The sequence below is a fragment of the Mizuhopecten yessoensis genome, unplaced genomic scaffold (assembly GCF_002113885.1).
Source record: "Mizuhopecten yessoensis strain PY_sf001 unplaced genomic scaffold, ASM211388v2 scaffold10621, whole genome shotgun sequence".
In the NCBI taxonomy this organism is placed as follows: Eukaryota; Metazoa; Mollusca; class Bivalvia; order Pectinida; family Pectinidae; genus Mizuhopecten; species Mizuhopecten yessoensis.
Window position 1 is genome coordinate 970,788 of NW_018408638.1, and position 12,655 is coordinate 983,442.

Sequence of the window (12,655 nt, forward strand, 5' to 3'; positions counted from 1 at the left end):
ATGTTGATTATATTGTAGATTTTGTCTTTGTGTTTTGAATCTGTGGTACATTTTGACTTTGTATGTTGACATTATGGTATATGACAAAGGAACAGACGTTTTCGAAAGCTCGCAAGATAAATTTTCAGTTCATTTTTGTGTTTAAAACAAACTTAGCCTTTAATTAACAAATAAGTATACATTAATACACTAATAATTGAAACGTATTAAGCTGCTTGCAATTCTGCCTTCTTCAGTCGATGAAGAAGAGGCCCTTCTTGCGCAGAAATTGCGATGCATTAGATGATAATAACATGCTATGTCAGTCAGTACTATATTTGTTATGCTACTTTTGAAAATGCCAGAAAGACGTGAACAATTACCAACATGAAATGCACCTCGCCTTCTGATGTGTTACAACTTTGACTTCACGTGGAGGAAGCCAATCAGCAACAACACTCTTTAGATGATATCGTTTTACTTATATCTGTTCTGTATCATAAAAACTAACACCAAACGCTAGATACTAATTTTATAATGTCAATTAAAACTGTCATTATTATCTCAGAAGGTTCAGACAGTTAAAAATATACAAGCTTCATAAATAACTAACTTTCCTTGTAAATAACCCCTACAAGGATTCCGTCGCAACAAGCTGATACACTGTGTAACATTGTCCAGTTTTCATCACGTGACCTTAACTGGTTAATGTAAATTATACATATTTTAAAACATTTTGGACAAGCTATTATAATTTCTGTTACTTTTTCTGTTGCTATAAACTTGCTCTTGTTTTTGTTGTCCATGACCAACTTGTGTTAATCACAGACGGGTATATCACCGTATGAACGGTGTCATGTTAGTCACACTTATTCTGTGGGCTTTCTCAAGTCTTGTTTTTGTCTTATCCAATAGATTTTGAGTTTCTCGTGCATGGAAACAAATATATATTTATTTTCTTTCTGTATAAAAAGGTTTACATCAATCGATTTATGCACTACCAAGATATTTTGTCACCTGAATTAAGTTTTCGAGAATGGTGAAATCGCTAATGATTATGCAGAAACAGTGTAGGCAAAATTAGTGCAAATAATTTATGTTTTGATCAGACATTACCACGTTAATGTGACCATCCGCTATATTTAACAAGGTATTATTCTACACCTGGCCGGTAACACTGTATAAGGGTTTCAATTTACCAATGACATTTTAACAATAGATTGACCTTTAAAAGCTACAACTTTTTTAATCAGAAAAAATGGATTTGTGATGTATATTTTATCAACCAATCAATGATAAATCCGAGGAAAAGTGACCGAGTTTGTTATTATTGTTATCTCATGACCACTGCGCTAATTATATACATGTGTGTATAATTTACGCATGATTAACGAGCAATGTGTATATACGTGACAGTTTTGGTACTTAAGAGAGCTTATCAAAGAATTTGCATAGTTTCACATTCTTGTTAATGCAATCAAGGTTTTTCATAATCTTGCCACATTCCAACGTTTCACTTAGCTTGTGAAAGTCACGAGTATACGAAAATTTCCAGACTCGTTTCATACATTTATATGAAATGGAAACCCATTAGATATATTATTTCTATCAGAATATGTACGGTAATAAATCTCGTTAGATCTGACGTCACAATAGATGGAATAACACACTTAGGCTGTACGTGGAACGGAAACTATACTGAGTATGACTGTGGAAACAATTCAAAAGTTTAAATATAACATATGAAACAGTACAACAGATATTTAAACTTATGTCAATAAATGATCCCAAAATTAAGAAAACTGATTATTCCAAAACCTTCGAATATAATGATAAAGATCGCATTAAGAGACATAAACCCATCCAAACTAAAGCATAATTGAAGGTAACATTGAGATACAAAACAATAAAATTGAAAATTACGTTGATATTCAACAAGGATATTGAGGTATAAAAAAAATTATGAAGGTTGAAACGGGACCGACAAATTTCAAATAGCCGATAAATAAGAAACTATCAAACGGCCGACACTGAATGTTACCCTACTGGTGGTCTGTCAGTGACTAAGGTTGGTTCTGTCCTTGTAGCTTAACTGCTAGTTTAATTATAACGTATATGTTGTAGTAACAAGTTGTAAATGAAAAATTGACCCCTTAAAACTATATAAGCCTGTATAATAATTCATCAGATTCTAAAGCCAACTACAGTAACTGTTTTATGGCTTGTTGAAATATGCTAAATATTGTCATCATCAATCTTCTCTTTATTACAGATATTTAGTTATTTTGCTTTTGTTTTTCTTTACATATGACATTTAAAATATGGTTAAGGTGCGGTCCCGTGTCGTTGAATTACATTGTAACTTTTCTTGTGACATATCATGGAATACATTACGACATTTTAAGAAATATGTATAGGGAATCCCCTTGCTATTTATAGAAATACACACTTAATACGCAGTGAAGGAGGTTGTTAATATTCCCATAAAAATCTTGGATTATTTGTTAAAGTATTCACCGGAATGAAAGGTAGGTACATTTCTGATGAGTGAAAACAAGGATTATTCCGTGCTAGCTGAATTTAACTTATAAAATTCCCTGTAGACGGTCTAAAGTGGGAGAAAATCCCCAAAAGGGTGTGTCGTAATTGCATCATAGTCACAATGTAAACACACACACATACAAATTCTCACTTCTTTGTCCAAACTGTCCTTCCTCAATATCTGGAGAATTGAGACTAGTCATAAGTAAGGCGTTTATAGTCTTTCCGTTGGCTGACCATCAGATATCCGTGTCTAAACACACTCACCACACATAGATGAGTAGTCGGTGCACCGGAACTCCCGCGCAGGTTATCCGGTACACCTGCGAGGGAGATCTAGCCACGGAGCAGTGGCGTAACGTATTACACATTATTAATTATTGGTAAGGATGTTTGCTAATAGTATGTTGTAAACTGTTATACACTTATTTCAATGTTGTTCTTGATTATATTGACTAGTACCATTCAGTGGTCATGTTAATTAATGTTGATAATATAAAACCTTCTCCACACAAAAAGCTCTAGATATCGCCTCCATCAACACTATAGTTTTATAGTTATTAGCCTACATAACCAAGGACATTGCTAGCCCTAGATCGGAGTGAATCCATTAGCGTGTCCAAAGAAGGGGCCATGGAAAAGGGAAAGTGGTGCAACAAGCAGTGTTTTTGTTTTTATGTTTTCTGTTTGAAAATATGGTGGACTAACCTGCGTACCAGCACATAGGCAGCTACACGTGCCTGGTAAGGTCACTTATACATAGGCAGTATACATAGCCCTTCATGCGTAGTAGTTTGGTGGGATCTGTATACTTCAAACAGATATCAGCGGTGTGCGGTGTCAAAATAAATGGAAGATATACATTTTTTTAAATGTTTGTTGAAAGTTGCTATAAATTGCGTTATTTCAATTCTGGTTATCATCTAAGCACCTTTTAATAATCCCAACAGAAGCGCTGAATCAGATCAGGGATATTTATTTTACATTTGTCCGGGTCCTGAATCCGGTTGCGTTTTAATCACCAAAGGGTAAATGCCGATAGTAGCGACATGAAATGCGGTGAACCTAACGTGTCAAAATTTGTAATGGGGGTTACAGCAAAGAAAAACTTCCAAACGACGTGACTCCTGAATGTAAAATAAAACATTGCAAATCCCCAACGGACTCGTCCCTATCACAATACTGACCTCATTCAGGGTCACGACGTGATTAGTGATCTACAATGCGACAAACAGCGTCTTATGACCGTTTATTAGAGTAAATTTCAATCTTATTGATATAAGTGTTTATCACTAGATAAGGTAAAGAGAAATCCAGCATCAGTATTTTAGTCAGATTATATGTTAGAAAACGTGCAGATATACATGTTCCGTCTGTCAACCTTTAGTACATCACGTGACCAGCTGAACGTTCGAGTTCACTAATGCGATAACAGTATCATAATATAAAACCACCTGTCTAAAAAACATCTTTTTATGCGAATAGACAAAAAGTATTCCATGTCTAAAAATCTGATGACAAAAGGTAGTCACGTGCAGAGCAATCAACAGAATGCTTACAATGTAACAAAAAGGTGTGCTTTATAAAATATAAATATAAAGGTTTTTTTCTTCACTTATTGAAGGTAATCTTAACGCAGATTATGTGTATTTAATGTATATGCATACTAACCATATAATAATTGTATATAATCTCAGGAAAGGTCAAACGTAGTTATTGTGTGTAATCAGAACTAACACGATCTATAAATAGGAACACAGTTCTAACACTGTATATCATGTAGACTTATACCAACCAGCTGTATTCCGTGAATATTTTAATAGACTGGATGCAGTAAGCTACTAAAAATATAAAATCCATCTTAGGTTCCCAATAGCGACATAAACAAATATCATGTCATTCTACTAATTGGCCTGTATGTGTGGGTGGCTGGGTGAAAACCGAACTACGACTCCAGGTAATATCGGGTGTGTTATGATACCTACTCCTTAGTTACCTTTGACGGTATTTTGGTACTGTTGAAATATATTGACTATATGGTATAGATGACAAGGTTATATTATTCATATTATTAATCACTAATTTAAAATGGGAATGGAATTATAACTGGGAATGTTGCTCCGTGTTTGTTATTCCTATGTATATTTGATATCCTTGTATGGATTGTAATGTCACGATACATTTCTGAGGTACAATAATAGATCATCATGGAGAAATGCATTTTATAATAATATGATTGTATCAGAGGCTCAGACTTTTGATGATTTATTTTGTTTAAATGTGTACTTGTATGGACTGAGACGAATAAGTATTTATGCATTCAGCTACCATCCGGACAAAGGTGTATGGTGTAACGTGTGCGTTAGAGTTAAGTAGGTATTGCATATTGTGTGATCAAATCGTGTAACATGTGTGTCTTAACAAAGGGACAGGTTGCCTCGAAAACTCGTCCTATTATGTATGTATATACATATATGCAAAGTATATGAGACCAAAACACCTGATTACGTATCACTATCACGCGAAGGTAATAAGATAACAGCTCGGGGACTAACACTGCTAGTCACGGACACAGCTCAGGGAGTACCACTTCTAGCCCCGGTCACAAACTCCAGTATACATACATTGTAATTTATATAACTTTTTTTTTATCTTTTTTCCCGATGGTGAGTTTTATTTTATTGTGGCCAGGCTTAGATTTACATTACTTAAAAAGAAATTGTCGGGCAAAGTGCACGTACACTCCGGATTTATCAAGAATCCTCAGTCACACCTTTTAACTGTAAAACTTCTTAACCACACTCTCACTACTTGAGATTTTCCTCTGCTATCAATATTAGGACATATGTCCTAAACGCTTAAGATAAGTGGCGTCAGTATTTCTGATTAATACACTTTTTTATGTATCAAATAATGTATCAAATAAAAAGGATTATTTGAGATCAATACTGAATTAATGAAGTATTACTCTTTGGATCTTGTTGTATATTTTTATCGCAGCCCGAATTCCTGATCTAGTAAATTTCTTACCTAAGCCCACCAATCAATATTGTGCATTATGTGGTATATGTAGAAATTTCTAACAGGAAATAGTGGACAGCTGACACATAAGGAGTAAAAGTATAAAGGGCATTTTAAACAAACGACAAAAACGAAAGAAGCTAGCTATGAAGAAAAAGAGCGAAACAGTTTTCTATTTCTCTATAAATATACAACTACAAAAAAAAAGTATATGTGTCTTTTTACCGATTAGTAATGTACCAGATGTTAAACTGTAAACCAATTATAGAATAACTGTTAACTATTTACAGTGTAACTGTTAACTTATAACAGTGTAACTGTTAACTTATTACAGTATAACTGTTAACTTATTATAGTATAAATGTTAACTTATTACATTATAACTTAACTTATTACAGTATAACTGTTAACTTATTATAGTATAAATGTTAACTTATTACAGTATAACTGTTAAATTATTACATTATAAATGTTAACTATTTACAGTGTAACTGTTAACTTATAACAGTGTAACTGTTAACTTATTACAGTATAACTGTTAACTTATTACACTATAACTGTTAAATTATTACAGTATAACTGTTAACTATTTACAGTGTAACTGTTAACTTATAACAGTGTAACTGTTAACTTATTACAGTATAACTGTTAACTTATTATAGTATAAATGTTAACTTATTACATTATAACTTAACTTATTACAGTATAACTGTTAACTTATTACACTATAACTGTTAAATTATTACAGTATAACTGTTAACTATTTACAGTGTAACTGTTAACTTATAACAGTGTAACTGTTAACTTATTACAGTATAACTGTTAAATTATTACATTATAAATGTTAACTATTTACAGTGTAACTGTTAACTTATTACAGTGTAACTGTTAACTTATTACAGTGTAAATGTTAACTTATTACAGTGTAACTGTTAACTTATTACAGTATAATTGTTAACTTATTACAGTGTAACTGTTAACTTATTACAGTATAACTGTTAACTTATCACAGTATAACTGTTAACTTATTACACTATAACTGTTAAATTATTACAGTATAACTGTTAACTATTTACAGTGTAACTGTTAACTTATAACAGTGTAACTGTTAACTTATTACAGTATAACTGTTAAATTATTACATTATAAATGTTAACTATTTACAGTGTAACTGTTAACTTATAACAGTGTAACTGTTAACTTATTACAGTATAACTGTTAACTTATTATAGTATAAATGTTAACTTATTACAGTATAACTGTTAACGTATAACAGTATAAATGTTAACTAATAAGAGTATAACCACGAATATCAGGCACGTATTACGTGTGTGTGAGGTGGTCCTAGGTGTCCCAATTCGAGGACAGTTTATATTGAACTGACTATCCGTGTTGACAACGTACCTTGGACGTATTATAAATGGTGAATGTCTACACAGTGACTGCGCTAGTCTATATCTGTCCTGGTTTACACAATCATCGATCAATACCTACCCCTCCTATTTAAACACGGTTGTTTAGTTACAACTATTGCTTAGACTTATTACAAACATTTTTTTCACAACGCAATTTTTTGTGTACCATGTAGCAACGAAGAAAATGTATTCCTTTGGTAGTCAATATATATCGGCTGTTTATTACAGTCTGCAGATCGGTGAAGAAACACACATATAACAACATTTATTAAGTCTGATACATACGTTAGTTTGGGATTGGACACTATTGCTATAGATTTCGTAGACAATATTCCACTTACAATTACACGTACTATATTTATAGTTCTTACTATATAACTTACCGTTATATCTTATGTTGAAAAATATACTGCTATACAAAATATTGCTTTATAAACTTTCCCTTACGTATTGCGTGACATGTTAACTGACCATAGGAGAAACTTAATTTTCTTTGAGTCCGAACCGTTTCAAAGCTTCTCATTCATTCTTCTCAGAAGTGAGTAAAACACTATATATAAATAGCAAGCAGCATCACTAACCTTACCAACTATGTATCCGTGTACGACGTGGTACATGTTGTTGTGTAGGTTTTTGGCATACTAATGTTTATATGTAGGAAAGCTGTCGCGTTGTCTGCGTCTTAAGTTACACCTTTTTGTTGGGTGCCTTTATAGTATAAGTATATATAATAACATCCATTATGCTCCATTGTTTTCAGGATCAAATACAGAAATTGGGTAACATACCGCTAACGTCGCTCATATACAGCCATACTGAAAAATCTAAAACTGTTAAGGATGGTCTCATATCGTTGGGTGAATAGCCCTTTGTGAATCAAATATTGTTTACATAATCCATTTTAAATTAAACTTTTTCTTATTTCAGAATAACGCAATTCGAGTTTCTGTAACCAAAGACATTGCATGAACGAAGAGGACAGCTCAATTCAAAGAAAGCAAATGGCGGAAGGTCTCTTAGAATCGCGACGTCATGACATAATGATGTGTTTAGAGAACTTAAAGCATGCATGTCAGTGCACGGACGACGCATGTCCAGTACGTCAATGTCACAAGATGAAAAGGATCATATCCCATGCCAACTGTTGTAGGGAACGGAACAACGTTGTGTGTCGTGTCTGTTTGCAGTTGATCATTTTGTGTTTGTTCCATGCAAAACATTGTACTCACAGAGAGTGTAAAATGCTTTTCTGTTCGCGAATTAAATTCAAACTCAAACAGTCTCGATTAAGATCGGTAAGAAGGAGTAGATCTTCGTTATACAGGAATAGGTCGACCGCATCAGTGCTGCAGATGTCGTCCTCTAACACACCAATTATACAGCAGGCGCTGGAGGCTACCCTTCTGGCATGGAAACCGGATCAACGACGGCAGACAGAAGAGATGGCAGACACGTAACTACTTCAAGACAAACATCCTGAAAGGTGCATAATTCGCAAAGGAAACGGGAGTAAACAACAAAAACAAAGCAAATGGAAGCAAACCGGTAACAAACGGACGCAGAATCTAACACAAAATACTGTGCTACCCCATAATCCAACGGTTTGACAGTAACAACGGACACTAGGTACTGTCCAATAAGGTATTGGGTAATACTGAGTGCACACATCAAGTACGTCTAGACAAGACGATGGACTGGAACTAATATTTTATATCTAAATAATCCTTATCGTCAGTTTTGATATATTACTGTGATCTAGATGATTGATAATAATAATAATATACAACATTTATATAGCGCCCTATATAATTTGTAAAATTACTCTAAAGCGCTTTACAACATATGGATAATAGTTAATGTTATAATTGTGAAAACAAAAAAAAACAAAGGCTTACAATCACTTTTATACATTTAAGCAAGCAATGTGCACATAATTGAACAAATAAAAGGGTGGTATTTACATGACGTTTTTGCAAAGATTCTAAAATGCAGACTTGAAGAGTTGAGTTTTGATGTCCCTCTTGAACTTGGCCAGGGTATTTAACTTCTAATAGCAGATGGTAAGCTATTCCACAACGTAGCCGAAACCCTCCCAAAGCATCTGTTTCCGTAGGTCACAGTCGGAGATTATGGGACACACAACAAAGATTCTGACTCCGACCGCAGTGATCGTGACGGCTGATACAGGGTAACAAGTTCCTGTAGGTACTGAGGAGCTGTTCCATTCATTGCCTTGTCTATGTACACCAGAATTGTGTACTGCGACCTGTATCGTACAGGTAACCAGTGCAACGAATAAAGCACAGGTGCGGTGTGCTCTCTCTCTTTCGAGTACGAGTAACTAGCAGTGCTGCAGTGTTCTGGACCCTCTGCAGACGACTAGTTAGTTTGTCAGATATACCACAGAGTAGGGCGTTACCATAATCCAACCGAGAGGTAACAAGTGAATGCACCAAAATCTTGCATGCATCTGCAGCTAAAAACTGCCGAATACAGCCGATGTTCCTGATCTGGTAGTAACAGGATTTGGCAATAGCGTGCACTTGTTTCTCCATGTTCAGTGAACTATCAAAGTATACCCCTAGGTTTTTAACAGCTGGAACAGTCTCAATAGTTATGACACCGACCTTGAGCAGGAGAGCCATTGTTTGCTGACACTTTGGGGAAAAGACGATTAGTTCCGTCTTTTCCTGATTAAGCTTAAGCATGTTGGCGTTCATCCAGATACTGATATATATCAGACAAGCCTCCAGACTTTCTGAGACTGTATTCCAACTGTCCTGTGGTTTGATGACCATGTAAATTTGTGTGTCATCGGCATAGCAATGATAGCGAAGGCTATGGCGACGACAAATCTCTCCAATCGGTTTGGAGTACATACAATATTTTTGTGGTCCTTACACCGACCCTTGAGGAACCCCGAAATATAGTACTTTATCATGTGAGGTGGAAGATCCGATGGCAACACTCTGTCGTCGTTCACTCAGGTAAGACTGTATCCAGCATTGTGCGGTATCAGTCACTCCATAAGAGTATTCCAGACGTTTATAAAGTATGCCATGGTCGATGACGTCAATAGCAGCTGACAAGTCCAGCATACCAAGCACCGCTCTGCACTTGTTATCCAATGCAGAAGCTATATCATTATGTACACGTAGGAGGGCCGTCTCAGTAGAGTGTCCCATGCGGTAGGTCGATTGCATGTTGTCATGGAGACTGTTTGCATGGAGATGAACCTCTAAACGCCGGGACACAACCTTCTCAAGATCTTAGACAGAAAAGGCAGATTTGAAACTGGGCGGTAGTTTTTCAACTCCTCCTTGTCCATTCCAGGTTTCTTTAACAATGGTCTGACATGTGCTTTCGTGAAACATAATGGAACTTTTGACTCAGCCAATGATTTGTTCATGATTGAGGTAATCAAAGGAAGCAGTGCTTCAAGACATTGCTTTAATAAGTCTGTAGGCAGTAGATCAAGCTCATATGACTTCGATTGCGAGGTCATGATAATGTTGCGCAACCCCTCCTGGGTTGTTGGTGAGAGCTTTGCCAATGGTTCCCCATCAAATGCAATGTCAGCAGTCATGACACAGATGTCAATGTCAGCAGAGGTGTTCACTTCGGCAATATTTTTCCTGAATGAGCTGATTTTATTCAGAAAGTAATCACTGAACTTGCTTGCTAAGTCTTTTTCAGAATTACAGCTTGGTAGGATAATTTCACCGTTCGGTCCTCTTAGATTTTTGGTGAGTCTAAAAAGCTGTCTATTATCCTTGCCGCATTCTTCGATTCTTTCCGAATAATAAGCCTTCTTTGACTGAAAGAGTAGTGAACCAACTAGCCGACATTGCTCTCTATAAATCTGTTGGTGAACGGTTAATTTGGTCCTTCGCCACTGTCTCTCTGCTTTTCTACGGTTGTGTTTTCCTACGCGGAGATTTTCATTATACCACGGGGCATTTGGTCTCACAGTTATCACCTTAGTTTGCAGAGGTGCGTGTTTCTCTATAAGGGCTTCTATAACAGATGTGTATGCTTCAACAAGATCATCAACATCGCATTCAGTAGATTGAAGGGCGGAACAAGACTGAATGTCATTGTTGAAATCTGGTATTGAAATTTCGCGGAATTTCCGGAAGCTCACTTCTTTCCTTGCACGAGCTGGATTACTACAATTCAGTGTTTGTGTGGACAGCACGATGATCACCGGATTGGTTCCTCTTTACATCACTTAGACATGGATCAATCACTGAAATAGCTCCATGAAGGACTGAGTTATCTTCCCTCGTTATGACCACATCTAGTGTGTGGCCATGGGTGTGTGTAGCTTCTGTCACATGCTGAATCAGACCCCTGGAATCTAGTAGACCAGAGAACTGGCGAGCATCAGCATTAGATAGATCGTCTAAGTGGAAATTTAGATCACCCGTGATAATAATCTCTTGTGGTACAACAACGTGGTGGTCTAAAAAGGTAGACCATTCATCAAAAAACACTGTATTTCGGAAAGCATTCTGTTTAGATGGTGGAGGCCTGTAAATGATACACAATCTAAATTGTTTATCACCAGCAATGACAGAACAAGTCATGTGCTCAAAGTGTGTGTATACATCATCATGGCTGGAAGAGAGATGTCTCACACTTAGGCCTTTCTTAAACAGAACAGCCACCCCACCACCACGTTTGCCGAGTCTAGCATTGTGGTGGAATTCATAGCCTGTTGGTATTAGCTCAGCTAGGACCTGGTCATCGATATCTGAACCTAACCAGGTTTCTGTCAATGCAAGAATGTCAATGTCCTGAGATGTTACAAAATCCCCGAAGGACAATGACTTATTCTTCAATGAGCGACAGTTTAAGGACACTAAATTCAGAGGAATAACTGACTTACAGTGACCAGCTGTTGTTGGCTTGATGACATGTAAATTCTCGTACGATACTGATGATGTCGGAATCCGTGTGGAAGTATCGTTACGAGAATGCACAATAGTATCGATGCCCGATACTCCTGTAAGTGCAGTGTGGCCCTGCAAGAAAGAGTACGAGGCAGACAGACCATTTGTAGTGACCAAATGGATGAGGTTATCAGTGATCAGGCCCGAGAGGGTAAAACCACTGGTTCCGTTTAAATGATTTTAGCAAGAATGAACAAAAGCTGAGAGAGGATACCGAGATGGGTCAGATATATGGGGCAAAAATTGACGGTAAAACAAAGATGGCGTCTATCCAAGCCCAGAAAATAATTGACCACAAATGATTATTACGGTTTTTGTATAACTGCAAAAGCGTGTAATGTAAGTAAACTTTGAAAAGAATGTTTAGTAAATACAAATATACTTAGCTAAAAATGGTATGTTATATTAACTGACTAGAAATTCAAAATAACACCTGGACGAGTGTGCGTTTGAAGACAACTCGCCCAGCGGTACGTCCCAGCCTCTGATAAACGAAATTAAAGCCAAAAATGACGACAAAGTTCCAATTTCAAAAACTCTGATAATAGTCGAGAATGATCTCGAACTATTTAAATGATAATATGGCAAACTTCAGCGTTGGTAAATAAGTATATTCGTGAAAAACACAAAATGTATCAGGAGCCTACGGGAGCAAGCCTTATCAGGCGCTAACCGGAAGTCCAAATCCAAATTGATGTCACATTTGCAGAACGTTTTATCAGTACATTAGTTTCAAATCCCCCT

The 12,655-nt window shown here is 36.1% G+C and overlaps 1 long non-coding RNA gene across 1 annotated transcript; it reads left to right on the forward strand.

Annotated features, from left to right (window-relative positions):
* The first annotated feature begins 2,400 nt into the window (after positions 1–2,400).
* On the forward strand, positions 2,401–8,569 carry LOC110461453. Its single transcript, XR_002464131.1, has 2 exons — positions 2,401–2,507; positions 7,884–8,569. It is a non-coding gene; the product is annotated as an uncharacterized LOC110461453 (long non-coding RNA).
* The last annotated feature ends 4,086 nt before the right edge of the window (positions 8,570–12,655 follow it).